General features: G+C 34.0%; 1 protein-coding gene across 12 annotated transcripts in view; it reads right to left on the bottom strand.

The window, feature by feature from the left end:
• LOC118188269 (uncharacterized) overlaps positions 1-21480 on the bottom strand; it is a 282549-nt gene that overhangs the window by 165267 nt on the left and 95802 nt on the right. The window contains exon 1 of one of the 12 annotated variants that reach the window (XM_035358672.2): positions 18949-19153. The exons of 6 other annotated variants lie outside the window; for them this stretch is intronic. The gene's annotated coding sequence lies outside the window, so the exon portion shown is untranslated. Of the gene's footprint in view, positions 1-18548; positions 18858-18948; positions 19154-21480 lie in introns of those variants that run through there. 5 more of the 12 variants (XM_035358674.2, XM_035358673.2, XM_035358676.2 and 2 more) reach the window with 5 other exon arrangements.

The raw sequence follows: 21480 nt of genomic DNA, 5'->3' as shown, positions 1-21480 counted from the left end.
TGCGGCTTTCTCGTTTGGTTCGGTTGATTATGGCAAAGCACACTAAGGCTATCTGTTTAAGCGGAGGCCTGCCTTCGTGGACGCCTTTCTAAGGAAAAGTGGCCAGTATACAGGTTACACATGGGGAGGACTACGAAAACACCTGTGCAGATAGCCTATTCGCCTGGAATCGAACTCGGGTCGGAACTACCAGTGTTCAGCGATTTTACCGCTCAGCCGCTGGAGGGCCTGTGACTGATTTCAAGAAATTAGCATATATCTTACATATTTACCTTACTTAAGCTGTTATTTTGGGGGAAATATTTTTATGCGAGTAACATGATAGTTAATATAATTTAACAATTTTAACTCAATGTCCGGTAAACCTCCATTTTAATGGGTGTATGTGACTGAGGTGTAAGTTAATATATTTCCCTTTATTTTCTAACATATTGGTGGCCATGGGGTTACCGGTGACCAACATCTGGTTATTTTAGTATAGCTGCGGGGGTCATAGGAGACCGGCAAAGCAGATTGACTTTTGAGCTATCGTTCAGCGCTGCCAGTCACACAGTATTTCATTATATAAAGTGACCGACGTGGTTCTTATTGCTGTGATTGGCATGCAAATATTATTTGAAAGAAACATAACATATGCTCATTTGCGGAAAAATATGTGTAAAAGAAATCGTGAATAATTGATAAAAATATTTAAAAAACTAAAAAATCTGAAAGTTTTCAGATTTTATATTACGCTCAAAGGGGCCTTTTTTTAACGTTTTGTGTGTTAACTTTTATTAAATATCATGTTTTTCGCACTTAAACCACATAAAATTCAATTCAACAGCAGTATCACAAAATATTTAAAGGGAAAAAAAATAGCATATCTTTAGAATTTTCCGATACAGTCTCGCGCGATGGAATTTTTTTTTTAACCAGTGTTGCCATTGCTCACTTTGAAATCGTTAAGTTTCTTAATCCCAAAAACTCATAAATGCTTTACAAAATATGAAATAGATAATAAAACAAATTCGGGCTTCCAGATGCCCATATTCGGTGGAAGATTACGTTATTCAAAATTTGATGGCTCAAGATACCGTTGCTTTATCACAATGCGAGAAACATACATACATTTATACAGATTCTTCGTTATTTAATTTCTTTAAATATAACACAGGGCGATAATATTTGGTAGCAACAGTTTGAAAAGTGATTCAGACTTTTAAAGTTTTCAATGCAAAAATGCCAAAACGAAATTACTAGCCCTTCTGAAGCCCTTTGGACTAAAAGAATAAAATATAATAAAAAATAAAAACATAATAAAAATTAAATAAATTGTGAATAATTGAAGTTAATAAAAAGAATTGTGAAAAACCTAATGGTGCGTGGAAAGACGTGTGAGTAAAAGAAATCACACAATAAGCCTGAAAATCAAGTCACTTTTCAACCAATTTATATAAAATTCTACGGCGATCAAAGGTTTAATATCAAAGATCTAGAGTTAACGCTCTTCGATGGTTTACTTTTTCTTTCACGAATATTAATTTTTTTCAGAAAAAATAAACACGAATTTATTGAGATAACTTTAAAGTGAGTCATTTGCAGCTGCGTTATCTGATCCCAGAACCCTTAAAGTAAACAGGTCTAATAATCCTCCTACCGAGTGCATTAGGTCAGGGTAAACCAAGAATGATGAAATACAGAAAACGTGCCCAGCAGCAAAAATCTTCATGCATGTTTTTTGGGGGGCGAATTTTTTTCGCGATACTGTAAGGTGGATATATTTTGCACCTGTTTTATAATCGCATTTTCAACTAATTCTTTTGACAGAGAGCGGATACACCTGTTAATGTTATATAAAAATGAAATTTTAAAGTTCCAAGAATTTTCTATCGCCTTTTTTAACCGAGAGTAGGGCGACTCCTCTTCCCTTTCAATGCCTGCTAAGTATTATTTCTTTGTTATGGAGACATAATCCGCCTCTCTTTCTTACTGTCGTCACATAGCAGCTGCTGTGAACGCTTCAAGGGTGATATTGAATGAAGCTGTATTATCAAATAAAGTCACACAGCTATCTATTACGAAATTGAAATGTATATCTTCGAAGTGAATGAATGTATTTTAAGATACTGTCTTTATCAATGTTGGGTAAGGACGTGGCACCGATTACATTGTAAAAACAAAGATTAGTAACCATAACAATAAAACAAAACAGAAAGCTCGATCTCACACTAAGGAACATTTATATTTACTTTTAAAACTGATTTCTATTTACAACTATATCAATTATTATAACTAAATATTGAAATCAGAAAATATATAACATTCGAATATATGATCATTTCTACCATAAGTGAACTTAAGTCGCATTTATCTAAAATAGTGTTTTGATTCACACAGCAGCATATGCTATAATAGTAACACAGGCAGCACAGTATAAGTCACAATATGGTAGCCATAATATGTATAATATTAATATATGCATTATACAGGAGAGGTTCAATTATCAAGATCGCTTTTAAATAAAGTAAATTACGCTTGTTTATTTACAAATCTTAAATTTTTCACTAATTTAATTATTGCTTAAGCAATGTAACAAATTATTTTAAAAAACAAGAAAATAAATAATTTGATTAAAATAAAACGACTGGCAGCTAGAGAAGTGCTTCCATTTTTTTAATTTAAATCAAACGTGCAAGGATTTAATTATACACATTAAATAACTAAAATCATCAAAGAAAATGCCTTAATTTTCAAACAGACTTAGGTTATAGGATTCAATACAAATAAAAATTTAGTACAACAAACAAAATAATTATGGGTTTAGTTTAAGGATTTTTACTAGTAAAAAATATCATTGTTTTAACATAATTTTGTTTTATTATTTGAAAAAGTTTTTTTTAAATTTTAGTTGAAATATATAAGTAAATAGAAAGAATTTTTTGAAACGTTAGTGAAATAGTGTGTTGTGCCTTTTGCTTACAGAAATAAAAATATTTTTTTTTAATTGCATAGAGCATGTTGAAATAAAATACAATAGACTCAATAAAATTCTCCTCTTTCCTGCTGTAAATACTAAGCTTATAGAAAAATAGACAACTCAATTACCTTGATTTTTCGAATATCGGGTTGGTTGCCAATAGTCTAAATACTTTTAATTCAGGGAAAGATACACAAAAAATAACATCTTACACTTCTTTTAACTGACCTTAGCTGGACAACATTTTGAGACAGTATTTTGTAAAGCGATTTATGTAAAAGTAAGGTTCAAAGAAATTATTTGGCAACATACTCCAAAAATTTCAGTTACATTATTCTTTCAATTCATTCTTATACCGAATTCTAACAACTAATTCTAACAGTGTGCTGCTGATCTTTCTAGTTCTACTCAAATTATTTTCACCAGCACATGCCACAGCAATAATGTTTCTTTCTATAATCGGGTTTACATATCAATACTTCTATTAACATTCTTAATCAAAAAGCAATATAAGCCACAAAAGGGGGAGACAGATTAAGATTTTTCAAAGCATAGAACGCATTGTGCCATATTTACTGCGGAGGTCAAACAAGCTGGCTGCAAGGTTGGTTTTCGTAGTTTTTCCCATTTGTAATGACAAGCAAACGTAGACACTGTCAATTGCAAGTTTCTAATCAAATATTTCATAATTAAATCAAAGACTGTACTAGGTTTAATTAATAAAAACTTTTAAACACTGTGCTTATTTAAGATTGTTTCAAAATTTATGCTCATGTTTGTCATTTTAACTACTACTTTTAATTTATATAGAGTCGTAGGGGGGAAGGGGGAGCGGTGATCATATAATTACAAACACACACACACAAAAAAAAAAAAAAAAAAACTTTGGGAAAGGGAAGACTTATGACCCATGTTATTTTGTCAAAGATGTCACATACCCTCTACTTCTCTCAATAAAATAAAGAACGTAAAACCAAAACATTCGAGATTGATTCAAAATTTGAACCCGCAGCCGTATGTGAAACGTAGTAGGCCCACCAGCGGCCGAGCAGTAAAGTCGCTGAACGGTAGTTTGAACCCGTCGAACGTGCTGGCTGCATGGGCGGTTTCGTAACATATGAGAACTGGATATATATACTTGTATACACGAGCCAGTTTCCCTTAGAAAATCCTTCATGAAGAATTCCTTAGAAAATCATGAAGGCATCCCTTCCCTTAGGCAGATAGAACTTGAGTCATACAAACCAAACCCAAATGTGGCAGATCGAGAATTTCGTGTTCCCTCGCATACAACACAAATACTCCCCATTTTTCTCAGAAAATCACCAATTAATTCTATCGCTGAAGGCATGTGACCTTTTTCCTCGCTACTTCTTTCCAAAATAAATTAGCTAACGATTTAACCTTACATATCACATGACGCTGCGCTGTTTTTCTGTTACCAGCAAATATGAAAGGGGTAACGAATAAGTTTCAAATCTGGAAAAAAGAAAAATTTTTACATGTGCTACTATTAAAATATCAATATGAAAACTGCGCTTGGTTATTATATCTCTGGGTTTTCTAAGGTGACATGGTTGGTTGACTAAATCGCGAAAACGTCATGAAGCGAACAAGTTTGCCGGAAACCAAACCGGGACAAATTGGCAGTATTCAGCGATCTTAATTGGCCATTAATAGATGTATGTGGTACGGCTAATAAGCATCATTAAGAATCAAAGAAAAGAGGGCGGACGTTCTTGGAATTTTAACACAATGTTTTCTTTACTAGAATGTTACTCTTCTTTTTCATCCATCTTTTAAATTTTCTTTTTCCATTTCTAAAATTCATCCGTACCCGCAAATGTGCAGAAGGAAAAAAAAAAAATTTTTTTTCATCGTTTCCGACTTTCCATGGTGGACTGCATGCACCCCTTGCTAACAGCAACCTTACACAATAAAAGTTTTTTTTAAAAAAATCGTAAACTGAAACGCTATCCTTAATTAAAGAATGAGCCCTTTAAAATTTTTTTGTCATCACATATACAACAAAACAGGAATACTTTAAGTTTCCCCAGACCACTCTTTTCTTTGGGGGGGGAGGGGATATTAAAAGTAAAGTTCTTTAAAAAATAAAAGTTTTAAATCTAATTTTCTTACTTTACGTAAAAGAAACATCTATAATAAATAATGATTTAATTCTTTGCACTCCATGTAGTAGTAGGCCTTGATAAAGTTAACCAGGCACTGATAACTTTGCCCCATGGCACAAATAACATACTGTACTAAAGAATCAAAATGTTATGATTTGCATTTTTTTTTTTTTTTTTTTTTTTTTTTTCCCAGTACTTAGTTTTATTTATTTCTGTATTTAGTTGTTGCTTTAACTGACTAGATCAGAAAAATATACTCCTCACAGTGCTGAAAATGTAATTAAAAAATCGTTTAAATAATGATGTTCAATTTATTTTTGACTAATGTGAAAGCGATAGTTTTGAAACTATGAGAGAGTGATAATAATTATATTATTTTAGCAATAAAGAAAAACTTGCCTATTTAACCGAAATTTATTGCCTATTTATAGCCTGAAAGATAATCGTTTGTTACTAAGGAATTCGTAGTCGCCAATCAGGTTAACACGATGTATTGCTTCAAAAAATATACACTCAAAAATAAAAAGAAAATTTATAATCAAAATTCCCATTTATAACATTGTTATATTATATTTAGACAAAAATTTTAAAAGAAATGCTGTCTTAAATTCTATTCATAAATTTAGATTTCAACTAAATTACGTTTTACATAGCCAATTTTCCCAGCTATTCTAAGCTTTAGCTGAGAAAATGTTCCGGTGCAAAGCATTTTATTTGAAAAACATTTAATTGACAAAGAGTTTATAAGCAGAATTTTTTTCTTTCAAATAACACGAGATATAGAACTTGAAAACCAAATCAAATATAATTAATAAAAATATATTTTCAGAATAAGTTAAGATAAAAATTACAGCCCAGGAAAAAAAAAAAAAAAAAAGAGAAATTTAATTCCTTTAAGATGCGATAGGTAACGAAAGCTCTTCAGAATTTTAGAAGAAACTTAGCAAGGAAATATAATAAATCGACAAAATCATTCATTCTTGAACGATTTATATGATTTGCTACTCCCTGAAAATGATCCAAGCTTCTTCGGTCGACAGATAGCAGAACATCGACTAACCTCCATTTTAAAAAATGATAGACATTCACTTGACGGCTGACATGCTTGAAAGCATATCACAACAGAAGAGAAATCTACGATACGGCAATCAAGTGCGTACAAATAAAGGTAATGATACCTTTTTTACGGCTTTAGTTCAAAAGTGGTTCTCTTCCTCCCCTTTCGAACTCGCGTTTTGTATTTGTTAGCACTGCTTTTCAATCTATACTGATGGCAGAAGTATGTTAGTAATGAAAGTTTAGTTTTGCGTTAGTTATAAAAAGCTAATGTTTAGGTTCAGGCGGATTTATGGGACTGTGCAGGTCGCAATCGCGACGGATCTAGGATCCCCAAATCCTTATTTAAATTCTTAAAAAAGCAGAAAACGTGCCCTAAGTCTGAAAAGATACATAAGCCCGAAAATTCCACTAAGATCAGTTCTCACTTCATAAATCCACAACTGCCTTTACTGGAAACATGAGACAGTTTATTGCTGCACTGTAGAATCAGTTTTAAAGTAAAAGCATTAATTTGCATAATTTATGAGAATATCTCATTATTATGCTTAAACAAAACAAAATCTGGACGATTATTATGGAACACACACCGCCCACCAGCGAAGTTGCTGAACACTGGTACTTCAGTCCGAAGTTCGAACCCCGCAAACGGGCTGGCTGTACGGGCGCTTTTGTGGTTTTCCCCATAAGTAACATGAATACCAGCCAGTTTCCCTTAGAAAGTGCTCCACGAAAGCATCCCTACCCTTAGACAGACAGCCTGGTTACTATTAATATGTAAATTAAGAATAATTTCTCCTAAAACGTCCTCCAAGACTGCATTATCCTCCCCTTCAGCAGACAGTACTCGATGTGCTTTTCCCTCATCTATTAACCAACGCTAATAAGTCACATGACTTACAACATAGTTAACCACCAGCTTAAAACTTTTAAAAAGAAAGTTTTGGATTGTTAAAGCATCAGCTGAGAAATAGAGTCCTTGAGATGAAATATAAATTTTAGTTACGGCAACTTCGCGCCAATAAGACAAGGAATTCTAGTTCCATTTAATGTTAATTACACGGCTTCGTATTACGTTTTACCACCTCGCAGTTCAAGAGTTAGAACAATTTATTACCCCAAAGCAAAGCACGAGGAGGCTACATTCTTGGAATGGATGCCTTACTGAAAGTCTCTACGGAAAAACTAGCCTTTTATTTACGATGCAAATATACAGTGGCGCAAACAATTGAGAATACACCCTACTTTTACTTGATGAAATATAACTTTCACACATAACAAATGATTTAATTTAAAGTAAAAACAAAAAATAATCAACCAAAAAATTCTAAAATGGAAAAATTCAGAAGCATTTTAAATAAACATATGCAGATTTTAGCCTCAAAACCTTAAGAATACACCAATGAAATTTCTGTGATATCTCACACACAAAAAAGTGTAAAAATTCTGTTGCATGTCCTTTGGCTTTTACGATCTCTTCCAAATGTCGTGGTACAGATTCGACCAACATTTTGGTCGTATCTAAAGTTATTTTATCCCATTCCTCTTGCACTACTTGTTTTAAATGTACTTTGTTTTTTTTTTAATTTTGTATTTCTGGATCGCTGTTTCGAATGTGACCCACAGACTTTCTATGATATTGATGGCTGGAGACTGTGGTGGTGTATGTAACTGCTGTTTACAACGAAAAAGATACCGCATTTTGACGTTATATGCCGTGTGTTTAGGGCCATTGTCATGGTGGAATATGAAATTTCGATCTAAACCTAACGTTTTACTACTTTCTCTTATATTATTGTAGAGTATATTCAAGAAAACCATATTATTCATAATGCCATCGATAAAAATTAAATTTCCTACCCCAGTTGAAGCCCTACAACCCCAAACCATTGACGGAGTCACCCACCGTGTTTAACTGTAGAATGTACATTTTTTGGATCCAAAGCGGTGCTGGGTTTCTCCAAACGATGCAACGGCCATCATTGCCAAAAATATTGAATTTACTTTCATCAGTGACAAAACTTCCTTCCAAAAGTTTTTCATCTTCAGTTGATGACTTTTTGAAAACTCCAAACGATTTTTCTGATTTTGCAAGCTGATTCTGATTTCGCAAGTTTCGTTCTAGCAACTCTACTTTTAGATGCAGCTTGTCTAGTTACATTTTGCACAGTTTTAGCACTTAAAACTTCTGCTAATGATTTGAGAAGTTTCTACAGTAAGTTTGACTGCAATATTACTTTAGGATCAATCTTGATACCTTTCAAAATTTTTCCTTTTGGAGACATCACTCACAATACCTTTCCTTCCTCTTCCACTTTTATTTTCAATCAATTCATCAGTTTTAAATTTTCCAATGATTTTCTGGACACACGTGTGACTTCTAACAACAATTTTATCTATTTCACAATAAGATTTTTCTTACGTCAATATACTGGTTTCTCTTCGAGGAGCCATTTTCTACTTAAAAGTGTGGTTTTAAGTTCACATAACAAATTTCATCACAAAACTGAAAAGGTTTAAGATAAGATTAGGCAACATTTGAATAAAATTGAAGCCACGTAGAGAAAATATAGTGGTAGTTAAACATTTTTCATTGGTGTATTCTCAATTTTTTGAAGCAAAAATCTGCATATATTTATTTAAAATGCTTCTGAAAATTTTCATTTTAGGATTTTTTCGTTGATTGGTCTTTATTTTTACTTTAAATTAAATAAATTGCTATGTGAAAAAATAAAAACATGTTTCCGCTTCTTGGTAATGTGTTATATTGAAAGTTAGATTTATCAAGTAATAGTAAGATATATTCTCAATTGTTTGAGCCACTGCAAGTGAAAAACCACCTCCGAAGCAGACCACGCCGTTTTGTAAACAATAGCACGCAAAATTAAATTTCAATCCTTAATCTCTCAAGATAACTCAGCGTTACCAAGAAGACAACAATAAGCAATTAAAATTGCAACAAAAGGCTCAGATAAAATGAGATAAATCAGATAATTCCCATCAACAAAACCACAGAATTGAGAACATGCTACCTTTCCGGCATCCTGATGAAGTTATAGATACGAGTTCGTCTTACACTGGAAGGGAAATCCACAGCAACAACGCACAATATAAAACAAAAAATTGGAACATTAAATTTTCAACGTATTTCAGAATCTTTGGAATAAATACTTTATTTCTTGTTAAAAAATCATGAACATGAATCATTTGAAAGACATGAAACGAAATTCAACCATAAAGACACGCAGGAGAATAAGATAATCTTGTATTCTTCGAAATGCAACAAATATTTCTATAAAATCATCACCATAACAAGAGTTTGGGCTAACTTTAAATATTAAACTGGCGTCCTTCATAGCGTTATACTCAGCAAAGTATTAAAACTTACATAGTGGTTATTTGATAGAAAGGTAACACATAATGTAGCTCATTAATTAAAAGTAAACACCTCCTTTCCTAGATAATTTTACTTTCCCGTTTGATAAGAGCTGAAGGTGATACTGGAGATTACGCTCGCAGCAGGAACTTCCTTTTCCAATAATTAAGGTTTTAATTAAATTGTAAACTCTTCAGTCATTGAACAGGTTTCTCCTCCCCCCATGTACCATCAAATCTTAAAAGAACTATGTAAGTTAATACTTCGAAACTTCTCTGCGAGACACGTTCTTGCGTTTTCACAGTTAAATTTAAATTACTTACCTAATACAGCCATGATTCTACATTAATGTAAAAAATGATGATAACGTGCTTCATGTACATAAATAAGAATATAATTTTCCTAAATCAGACACACTCCCATTGAATTGCGAAATACTAGCAGTTTGCCTTGTGCTCGGTTCTCGATAGTTGAAGGCATCTGCTGCATTGTGTTTCCATCTATAACGGAAATATCAGAGCCCAGTTCTGATCGTCTGAAGCTTAGCATTTATTCAGGGCTCTAACGTCCACTTTAATTAATTCAACTGCTCTGAAGCACTTACATTAATTAAATCAACAAGCATCTATTAATAATTGGTTGATAAATTAATTAAGTCAAAGCATATTTTCCTAAGAGGAAGGATACTTTCGTGAAGGACTTTAAAAGGTAAACTTGACTCGTATTCATTCTGAAATCAGAAAAATAATCTGGCCGATCGTATTTTTAACAGCCAGAAGACAACAGTTTTCTAACCTTTATTCGGTGATTTTCCGGAACGTGTCCAAATCACCGCCTACTCTTAGCCCCTAACCCATGAAGAAAACCCTGCAGCCAACCAGTCTGCATGGGTTCGACCACGGGCGAACTACCAATATTTAGCTGCTTCAACCGCTCGGCCACTGGTGGTGCCCTTAATACGTAAACACCCACACGAACAGCCAGTCGAAGGAGAGTTGAACTATCAACATTTAACATTCTTAATCACTAGGCTAGTGGTAGGCCGCATACTAAAGGAATTACTCTGCTTTGTGGTGGAACTCAAGACACGCTACTATGACCTTCAAAGGTAATAAATATAATATTTATCTAGTAAAACTAACAAACAACTTATCTCGTCGTGCTATGTATTTTAAAACTGACACAAAACTAACATAACACAGTGACATACAGTTCTGCTGAATAAATGGATGAAGCCTGAGTAATCTTAAATTATATCACACACTTACGTTGCGCTTCTAAAGCAGCTTTTTTAACTACTCTTTAAATACACTTCAACTTTCACTCGGGAGAATAGATAGTTGATATTTTACAGCCCTCTGAGAAACAATCACTTTGCTCCTTTGAACAAGTACTTTTAACTGATAAGAGTAAGGAAAGTCTGGAATGTTAATATCAACTTCCAATATAAAACATACTTAAGCTAAACTTAAAACACAAATGACACTACCATCGATAAATAAATGAAAATTTGCTAAAGTAGAGAGGTAACTTACATGTCTCTCAGAAGACTGTCTCTGAGATGACTTGCATGTCCAAATAGTGCTACAAACTTGAATGAATGTCTTAGTCAACTCTTCTTAATAAATTCATGCTGCACAGTGGTCAAGCTTCATTACATTATTTTAAATCCAAATATTTTATGTGTAATTATAGTAAAGATTCCTATAACCTACTTCGGGCATAAAAGTAAGCGTTAAAAATATTTATTTAACCTAAATACTGAAAGGACTGACCTTAGATGTATTTTATGGCAGCGCAAGTTTTACCGAAGTAGAGAGTATCTGTACACAATGCTTTACGTGAAATGAAAACAAAACTAACCCATATATCCAGCAAGTTAAACGATGAAAATTGGCAGGCGTTGGTTATGTTTGCGAACTTCCACGCTCTTTTTATACTTCTTCCTTTCAGTACCAAACATTATTGCTACATTTGAGTTAATGCCGAATCGCAGGTATAGTGGATAGTGACTCTAACTGCCGGAGTGACGGGCTCGGGTTCGAATCCCGGAGAAGGCATGGTTGTAACTGTCAGTCCCTTCGGAGAAGGCAACGGTGGACACCATATTAGGTACTTCTATAATGGAACGGCCACCACTTTCGGTCCTTGTAATGGCTATTAAATAAAACACCTAGCCATTTAAAAAAAAAAGTAATAATTTAAATATCTTTCCAAGAAACTAAATACTAAGGAACTCAAGAGGGTGCATTTATCTTTTCAGTCTACTTGCAAACGTCGGACTAACGAGAAACTAATGATGTTAATTTACCACGCTAGGTAAATTACATCATATTACAACAGAACAATTAAATCAGTATCATCACAAAGCCATTTAGAAAGACAATGCTTCGAAGGATGACAGCCCTTGTTAACTTTCAACTATATTAACAATGACTCCATCAAGAAATGATCTGCAAACTTCAACATTGTTAGTGAGTATAACTTCAAACAGATTTATTTCGATAAATTTACGTGTGTTTGTATTTCAGAACTAGTAATACAAGCAGGGAATTTCAAGTCACCATGAAAGACATGTAATACACAATTTCCATTTTCCACTAGAAACTTAAAGGTGAGAGCTAAAAATGGGTTGATGAATTATATTTAGCCTTTATATTTTTAAATGCAGAAATGAAAGGCTTAAATTACCTAAAAATTGCATTATATTGTCAAAGAAAAGAAGCTTTTTCTTAAAAAACTATGATTATTTTGCCAAGGTTAAAGGTAAAAAGAACGAAAAGCATTAAAAGCAATTTCTAGGGAAGAGGGAAGGGGTATTAAAAAGTTTAAAAAGAAATTGCTAACCGCAAAATAAGTTTTTCATTTTTTAATATTCCACAAGAGAAATCAAAAAGCAATAAAGTTTCGTTATTTGATTCCCTTTAATAGCCTTATCCTAGGTTACCTACCCGCGTACAACCCATATTGGGGTTAGTAACGCTGACTGTCGTACCGCTGGGCCCGGATTCGAATCCCGTAGAAAGCGTGGATGTTTGTGCGTGTATATTGTCTATGCGGCAAGGGGGCACTCAAAATACATGGCTGGTCGAAAGTCCTTTCGAGAGTTTGGCGGTAGGGGACGAAGAGCGGGAGACCCTCGGACAACACCCCCCCCATTGTTCTCTCTCAAAATTGGAGCAGAAGTGCATAGTGGGCGGGGCTATTATATCTGCAGGATCAATAATGAGCTTTCGGTGTCCTGCCTACTTCCACCTGTATGTACATTTTTATCCGGCGTACATGTTAATATTTTCCTTATTTAACCAACAGTGCAACCATTCTCCACCACGACTATACGTTTTGATGTTGTTATAAATTGATAGCTCGTGCCGTTAGGTGGCGCTCCGATCATCTTGTCTCTTAATATTTTATAACTTAGTTTTGATGGAAGAATGAAGGTGTTAAGCCTAAATAATGATGAAAGCGTGTGCCTAATAATAAAGCTTATAAAAACCATTGCATTATAATTTAAATAAATTCCTGTGTATTAATAAGGAAACTGAATAATCACTTACGTCTGGATTTTAATGCTCTATGAATGGTAATGGAATTAGTTACTACAGATGTATATTATAGCCATATTTCTATTTGATATATCAATTTTTCTCGTACTACTGAAATCATTTATAGACGAATTCTCTCGCACTTTTTACCCCCCCCCCCCTCCCCTCCATGTATTAACTTTGAAATTGAGTTTCTAACCTTAATAGGCCATACAGAATTTCGAATACAAAATACTACTAAATAAATTACCCTTTATCCCATGCATTGTTATTAAAATTATGCTTAGAATTCGAGCTCCAGTAACTCCGTAAGAAAAGGCGGTGCGGCGTGTACCCTTCCCATCCTTTTGCACCAGTATGGGGAAATAAATGGAATCCTTCATTTCCAAGAAAAGTGAAAAAATTTAAATAATACCAGTTCAGGTTCAGCTGAGATCAAAAACATGTCATGCGTGAGTGATCGCGAACGTAAGCGGAGGACAGACACCCCCAGTCTCGTTCATATTGTCAGAAACTACTTAATGTCTCATTCCTCTGCTATTGTTTGCTTAAAAAATTCCAAATTGAAATTTTTGAATTCCAAAAATCCAACTATTAAAGATATTCCATTCAGAAAACACAAAACTTTCAGCCACTTCCCTTCACTAATTCATGGTATTAAAACCTTGCCATTCCACTCGGTTACAGAATCTTGATTAGTAATGGATGAGATTATTTAAATTTAATAAATATTTATGGCAAATTACAATATACCCCCGTATACCACTATTTAACGTATTTAAAATTAGAGGCTGTTATAGTCCAACATAAAAAAAAAATCACCAAACGAAAAAATCTGAAGACTAATATAAAGCTAAAAATACGAGTCAATTTCGATACGAAAATAAATTACCAATTAGTAAACAGTTGATAAAACAGCATTTTGAAAGCTTTCTGATAAAAATAAACTGCAAGGTTGTTTCAACGAGAGATCCACATGACAGGTGCGGTAGCTAACTGAGACATGGAGCAATAGGTAATGGTTTGATACTAACCCTCTGTGGTGAGATGTAACTTTCAGGGTATGTTATTTTAGTTTTTATTTTCTCATTTCTTATGCTGTACTCTTGCGACTCATCGTGACCTTCAAAGTTCAGTCCGTGATGTGTCACTGTTTGGCTAAACCAACACCGTCTCGAAGGTGTTCGCTAAACCCACTCAACCAGATGGGAGTTGTGTGTCAGCGAGGGTTTGATTTTTTTTTTTTTTTAATCAAAAAAGGATTCTTTGAGCAAGGTTTCTTTGGGGGGGGGGGGGGTAAAATATTTCGAAGTTTCAAATGATTTTGGAGCACGGTCATTAGCATTCGAGGAAAAATTATTAGAATTTATTTTACAGTTTATTTATAAAGATAAAGCAATCTAAAGTGAGTTTAAAATTTATAAAGATAAAGCAATCTAAAGTGAGTTTTAGAGTAGAGTCCCGTTTTGGTATATGTGGTGTATTTAATTATGGCAAAGCACACTAGGGCTATCTGCCTAAGGGGAGGGATGCCTTCGTGGAGGACTTTCTAAGGGAAACTGGCTCACAAGGGGAAAACCACGAAAACACCCATGCAACCAACCCGTTCGTGGGATTCGAACCTCGAACCGAACTACCAGTGTTCAGCGACTTACCGCTCGGCCACTGGTGGGCTTTGGCATATATATCCCAGGATTTTACAAAACAGTCGATGTGGATTCGGTTATTGCTGCACCACATGTTCAGGGAAATATTTTTGTGGGATCAGAACTAAACACACAGCCGTGTTTTCTGATATTTTTCACGAAATTTAAGCAGATTGAGATTGTCTTTCCATCTTTAAAGTAATCATGCTTCTTTTAAATTGTAATATTTATAACAAAATTGTATTGACTAGGACCAAATGCATATATAAAGCACGTATTTCGTTAATAAATACATGTGCAACTGGACCAAATTCAACTAACTTTGAAAATTTACAAAATATTGCCGATATGAGCAAAAAGACAGTCAAAGTGAAAAGAATTAAGTTAACTTCTTAAAATAATATTACACGTCAAGCAATTCCCTATATCTGCCTTGGACTAGCTTCGAATACTACGCTTCAAACAATTCAGTATACTATCTTGGATTCGCTTCGGAAAAGTCAGGTCACCTTAGGTACAAGTGCTTCACAAGCCTTTAAAAATAAGTAGCCCGTGACAGCTTGTTGGGAATAGCCACAGGTATCTGCTTTGGAGATGCAGCTCACCAGGCATAGCAACCACTGAGCATCAGAAGCATACAACATTTTCCTATCAACAAACTATAATAAAATTTGTCTTCTTTTCTCTTTGTGACACAGAAATATTACGCCTCCAAAATGCAAAAGCAGTGTTGACACAGCACCTCTACCTTTGTCCCTCCCACCAATACTAAAATGTAATTTTTACAAATTTACTATTTTCAGTTAACATTCCGTATAACCAACCGTGACATCGAAATTTAATAGTGTTTAAGCTTTTAGTTGGGAAACTCCGCATAAAACATCTTAATACATATAAAAAAAACCCGGAAAATAAAACTGAGGAAATGCATTCAAGAAACCTACAAATACACATAATGATGCGAAAAACCGTTATTTTTGGCCCCTTAAACTGCTGTAATAAAGTTTATAAAATTAGAAGTACAAATGAAAAGGAAAACGCGTATCTCGGAATGAGACACTTAAAATTCTTGAAGGCCGTCTGAAGAGTATACCGGTTCTCCGATTTTAGGCATCACGGCTCGAAATAAGTAATTCGAATACGTTTTTTACGGCGTAGTGCACGATGATCATTTATCTTAATGAGATGTTTTCATGGAGGGCAAACCACGAAGCGTTCTTTCCTATTATAACTCTAGAGAACAATCACAAGAACTCTCACGCAGCTTGTGTTCTCTGTCTCACAGGAAAGGTTCACTGTAATCAATTCAGCTTTTTTTCTGTAGTTAAAAACTCGGTTACATGAGCAGTTTCTTTTGACTTCGAACAGCAATCCAGCAGTTACATAGTTAATTAAAATTCTCCCAAATTTTAAAGAAATACTAACGACCTGATTTCTATCTATTGCATACTCAAATTCTTGACTACTGTATGTTTCACATCGGTCCGAAAGTCCTAGGCTCTATGATGGCTCTATTATCGTATGTCGTTATCGTATGTCGTTTGCATGGTCATTTTAAATAACTTACAAACTTCAAACTAACAAAATACTATATACACTAGTATTCTCAACTGAGTCTTAACTTACACCATGTTTTTAGTTAGCCTAGTTTTTAAAGACAAATCATTTACACTAGGCACTGTTCTGGACGAATTTTACAAAAAGAAACGTATGAAACAGGTTAAAACTGCTGAAAAGAGTAGTTTTTATATTAGGAAAGGAAAAATATTATTTACATTTTTAACTTTTTAACTAAAACATTCACATTCCTAACTTTTTTAAACTTTTAAATAAATAATGTCAATGTATGCAATTAAAATGAAATTTACCACAAAAGTTTAGTAAAACGAATAGGTTATTTGAAAAGGATAAAGCTCAACTGGCTCAGAACATGGATGCCTTCGTGGATGACTTTTTAAGGGAAACAGGTTCGTACTGAAGTTATACACTAGAAAATACACGAAAACCAGCCATACAGCCAACCCATTTCCTTGGGTTCGAGCCCGGATCGAACTATGAGTATTCCAGCGGTCTTAACCACTCGACAACTGGTGAAGCAAAAACACTACCTCTTGAATAAAATTTTCATCTCCTTATATTTCAATTCGTTAAAAGGATTTTATCCGATTAAACTTCATAATGTTAAGATTATTTAGCATATGGTGAAACAGTGAACTGAAATCTACTTGAATAAGAGAAAAATACTTTCATGGACGACTTTTTGATGGAACCTGGCTTGTATTTACGTTGAAAACGAGAAAAAACGATTAGAACTCCCATGCAGTCAACCAAATCACAGAGATTTGAACCGAAGTCAAACTACCAGTGTTACCAGTCCACCTCTCGGCCGCTAATAGGCCTGCCGTAATGTTCAAATGTATTATTGAAAAACCTTAACGGTTACCTCACTACAGATATGTAGCCAAAATGAGAAGTCAACTAACACCATTATTCATCATATTTCAATCCTGAGAGTACTGCAAACATTCATAATTAACAGCTCATTCAAAAATTCATAAATTTAAATTCCAAAAATTCCCAGAAGACCAATTTTACAAAAGTAGCAGCATCCTCAAAAATTTTTATTTGTCAGCAATTGAAAAAAAAAAAAAAAAAAAAAAAAAAAGAGAGAGAAAGAGAGAAAGAAAAAAAGAAAAAGATATACAGAAAACATTTCAAAGCAGGCTACTCATTTTTTTTTTTTTTTAACGTTGCAACGTAACTGACAAGCCACACAAGTGAAATGACGGTAACTGGTATTTTTTACATTTTTTAGAGTTATAAACTACACTGATAATATACTGTACAACAAAACAAAACAAAAAAATACAAAAACTTATACTACGTTATTCAAAATTTACATGCTGATTACGATGACAACTGAATATGAAAGTCACGTCGGGAAACAGCGAAACTGACACGCCAAAATTTGCCTTTGTTAAAACATAAAAGAGAAAACAATCGTAATTATTACAAAAACTTCAATCGCACTAAATCCAATGCCATTACCACGCGCACTTCACTATTAAAAGGAAACAACTCTGGACAAAAATAAAACATTCAATGTAAACAAATATTAAAATAAAAAAGCATCTAATAAAAAAGGGGGAGAAAAAATTGAAATGTGTTTAAAACAATTTTCTTCGAAAATCCTATTACCATAATTTATGACATATTAAATTCAAATGATGAAACACTGCTACCAATTGCTATACTTCTTCTTTATTTAATATTTCACTTTCTAAATTAACTTTTATAACCATCACACTACACGAATTTCCAACTTTGAAAACGAAGTTCGATGACCTCGCGCAGGGGGGCGCATACAATTTAAAGGGGCATCGGACATCGCAATACATAACACTAACATTAAGTTTAAACTCTCTGTATTAATCAATCCGATTACTTTCGGAAATTAATCTAAAGTCACCATAATAAGTACTTTCTCTACTATAAAATAATTGTAATGAACGAAACAATATTACCGACACAAGGGCCTTTCCAAAGCAAAATAATAGTCAAGCTCGAAAAGGGCAGAGGTCAACACAGAAAATATGCTTTGATCGAATTACATCTGATGCAAATTCTATGAACACTTTTCACATGTTCTACTCGTATATTTTAAATATAATATAATAAGCACAGTTCAGTCCTTTCATGAAAAGAAAAAAAATGTTAAAACAAATTAAATAATTTAAACACTTGCTAAATCTAAGTCATATTTAAAGGGTCACTGGCAAAAATAAAAATAAATCGTAAAACATATTTTTCACATTAATATGCTTAATAACATACCTTTAAACACGTGGTAACAAGCGTAATCGACGGATATAAACAAAAAACTGGCTATAAGTGATATGAATAACAATAACACCCGCTTAAAGGAGATACTTGACAGTGAAATAGTAAGTTACTTTTAAATTGTCAGTGGAATAATCTAGTTCTATCAGCAACATATTGTCAATTTTCGACGATATTTCAATCAGCAAGGGCTGTCTAACCCGTCACTCGACTCATTAACTAGACATGGTCCAAAGCAATCCGGTCAAGATGCCGCGATTAAAGGCATACGGCATATCGAGATGTCCGTTCGATCGCTGACCGGAGACTGAGACACGTCAATTTCAGGCGGCCACTGACCTTAATGAAATGCATATTAATCGGCCGAATAAAGAATAAGAGAAAAGAGACTTACCCTCCGCCGATAAGCGAATCCAAATAGTCCCAATAGCACACAAACAGACACAGAACTCGCATAAAAGGAACCGTACAGCGGTCCGAAGCCGAAAGACTCACTGTGTCAATGCATTTGACGCAGCGATGCGCGCGCATCCCACGCTCGCCCACCATATAAGGGCAGACGATAAGCATTCGCCGAGCGTTACGTCATGGACGCCAACAGAAGAAATCCGAAGCTTTGCCCCGATTTCCCGCACCCAAAACACAGCGGCTACAGGAAATGCTTCGGCTCAATCAGCTTTCATCTTTTCTACTTCGGAAGTGCATCCTAAGGAGGAGTAACCCGCTCTGTTGCGTGTCTGGACGCTGGACCACATGACGTGGACAATGGGGCAGGAATGCGACGTGAGAAAAACTGAAATGAAAGCAACCTCAAGCGCTGCGCGTCAGTTATTTAATGAAGTTTTATAACTTTCAGGTCATTAAAAAACGCGCTTTCTTCAAAAGTTCGTCTAATTCCCCTTTTCGAGTTGGCAAGTTACCAATAGGAGGAAGAAAAAAAAACAAGCATGAAATGTCATCCTTGTTTATATCAATGAAGTTAAAAAATCCTAATTACTTTTTTAATAAGAATTTTCCCCCCCCTTCTTGAAAGGCGTACTTCTCTTGAATACACACTTTTCTGGGAGGGGAATCTATCTAAATTACACGTTACTTTTCAATGCTGCTGAGTTTAAAGAATTTTTTTAATGAATTAATACGAAACGGAACTCCTCCCTTCCCCCGCTTTCGATTCCCTATTTGCATTTTCGTTTTATCAAAGATTTCGAAATGGCTTGATTTAATATTGGCAGAAATGCTAAAAGTTCCCTTTCTCTCTCTCTCTCTTTCTTTTTAAATCTTCATTTTGGCATTCCCCCCCTCCCTTTAAGGCAATAGAAATTTTCAAATTTTAACCTTTTTAAAAAAAGTTTTTTTTTTTTTTTTTTTTTTTTTTTTTAAAGAATAATCCCATTACAGTTTCAGAAGTAAAATGAATGTACTATGCAGTAAAAGTGTATGTATTTTTAATATATATATATATATATATAAGCACGTCTGCACTAAGTAGCTATTTAGTCAGTCTATTTATTTAAAAACATCAATTTTATCATATTCGTCCAAAAACGTTTTAGCTTTTTTAAAAAAAAATTCTCCTGGTGTTTATTGTTTATAAAATTGAGGTTGAAAAGAAGTCGTGTCCGCGATAAACAGGCTGCTGCCAACCGGCGATGCGTAAGATACTATTTTTTCCCCAGAGTTATAGAAGTGCATTGTCCAGTACAGCATTATAATTTATTACTTTAGAACAGGTACTTCAAAGCCAATTTTTCTAGACTATGCGTCATAACCATGGTAATGACTGCTGCAGAAAAAAAGCTTGAATATTCTAATTTGCGAAAAATCCAGTAATTCCCTGTGCGCGGTGATGACGATACACATTACATTCGTAAATGTGGAGAAGGTGGCTATGATCTAGAAGCTGCTATTTGAAAGTAACAGTGTATAGTTAATTTCTTCTTGGTTATTAAGTAATGAAGAATTTTTATGTATGCGTGTTTGTTCCTCGCATTGTGGAGGAACGGAAGCAGCAAAAGGGCCATCAGATTTTGAACACGCATAGTCCTCCACCCGAAATTGAGCACCTAGAAGACCAAATTTTGAATTTCGAATTTTTATTTATTTAACGTTTAGTGCGAATTTAATAAAATTTTGATTGACAAACTAAACGATTTAAAAGAAATGGGTTGTCACTCCCGGAAATAAAATAATTTTATCTGCCATACGTCAGTGTCTTACCATTCAGCAAAGCTTAAGATTTTTCTTTCAACCTTGATCTGCCTGTTACTGAGTAACAAACTAAGCGATTTAGAAGCAATTAATGCAGTTCTGCACCTTTATTATTTATTAGAGGCAAAATTACTTTAGCTGGACTCAGCAAAACCATTATAAACTTTTCTTTTTTTATAGTAACTATTTTAATTTCCTGGCCGCGAAAACGCGCAATTAGTCATTTAAAAAGGTATTCATAGTAATATTATCAACAAGTATTATTTTATACCAACAGCCTCATGAATTTCTGACCCCCCACTGGTCATCTGAAAAATTTCTAACACTACATTGTGTACACCGTCGTCAGCATTAAGGAAAAAACAAAGTTAGTGATGAAATTTTATAAGAACATAAGATTACGAGAGTCTGTATATATATGTATACATATATTTGTTTTCTATTACAGTTAAAATACAACATTAAGTACAGTATTTTAATTGTATAACTGTATACTGTATTACAGTTGTGATCAAACTATAATACAACATATATTCACATATTTCTCAGCCTCGCGTGATTTTCCCCCTAGAGTTTTCAGCATATGATTCTGGTTATAATGTATGTACAAATAAGAAAGTATTTTGTGTGAGTAAAAGGAATATTATTGGAATAGGAAAATCCTTTGAAAGGCATAATACAATAAAATTAATATTCCTTTATGTGTGTTTTTAATGTC

This window comes from Stegodyphus dumicola, chromosome X2 (assembly GCF_044657685.1).
Source record: "Stegodyphus dumicola isolate Sdum_Otavi_A_Nest chromosome X2, ASM4465768v1".
Taxonomy (NCBI): Eukaryota; Metazoa; Arthropoda; class Arachnida; order Araneae; family Eresidae; genus Stegodyphus; species Stegodyphus dumicola.
This window is presented reverse-complemented; position numbering and strand designations above follow the sequence as displayed.